Raw genomic sequence first — 1,252 nt, forward strand, 5'->3', positions numbered from 1 at the left:
CCCTGGCAAATGTTTTTGTTGTTTTGTGATATGTACACAATGCATTTTTGTATTGTTGTGTATTGTAAATAATAAAGTTTATTATAAAAAAAAATAAAATAAAAAAACTCTATAAATGTTATTAGTTAACCCTTTATAGGACACTCAGTGGAGTATTTTGAAAATCTAAATTTTAAGCCAATCCAGGACAAGACGTTATTACCTTTGTAGCATACAAAATATATGGATATTTTGATGTCAAAAAATTAATGTCAATGTAATAACAAGAAACACACACTTGCACAAATATATTAAGAAAAATAATAGTGCTTCTGGAAGAAATACATTAAAAAAAAATTTAAAAAAAACACTCAGAGTGAAAGAAACACATTTTATTTTGGTCCAACATAACCTTATAGGCATTAATGCTGATACTGGCACTAACTTTTTTTTAATTTATAAACCTAAATATAATTGTTAACTAGGCTTATTAACTTTTTAACTTTATTTTTTAACTTTTCAATTAGCTTTTTAAAAATTTTTCTTGACTTGTTACCTTTTTTTCCAACTTAATTTCCAATCTATCATTCAAGGGTTCATCTAATTGATCAAATGTCAAAATAAGATGTACAGCCATGTAGCAGCATCTTTGCTGAAAGGCTGGATATAGATCTTAAAAAGTGGTTAAAGTGTCATATTTTTTTAATGAATTGTGGTGAATAGCCTATGTTTTTGAAAATATCACACAATTTAAGAAGAAAATAATAAGAAGAAAATAAATATATATAAATACCAATGTGCAAAAACCCTGTATAATAAGCCTGCTATTAAAAAAAAAACTGTCATATGTAGAAACACTGTATATATATATATATTGTATATATCCCCAGGGGGGTCACCATTAGGCAGAACTAGGCAGTTGCCTAGAACTTGGGGCCCAAAAAACTCTGTTTACATGTATAGTTACATATATATTCCTTATTTGTGCACATTAACCATGTTTTTGATAAAAATCCCTTTAGCTAAAATGCCATCAGAACGCTTATAATATTAAATGTGTCTCTTTGAAGCTTTTCGACTCATTGCCAAACTGGATTGATGCTGCGTTGATGCTGTCTCACAGAATACTGACACCTGCTGGACATTTAAAGACACTACAGGCGGCTTATTGGACAGACTAAACTGAAATGATTTGATGACCTAGTACAGTGATAAAATTGAAGGATATATTGTATTATCTTATATCTAGGTTTAAATTGAAAATATCTTTGAT

The sequence above is a fragment of the Cyprinodon variegatus genome, unplaced genomic scaffold (assembly GCF_000732505.1).
Source record: "Cyprinodon variegatus isolate N-32 unplaced genomic scaffold, C_variegatus-1.0 Scaffold406, whole genome shotgun sequence".
Lineage (NCBI taxonomy): Eukaryota > Metazoa > Chordata > Actinopteri > Cyprinodontiformes > Cyprinodontidae > Cyprinodon > Cyprinodon variegatus.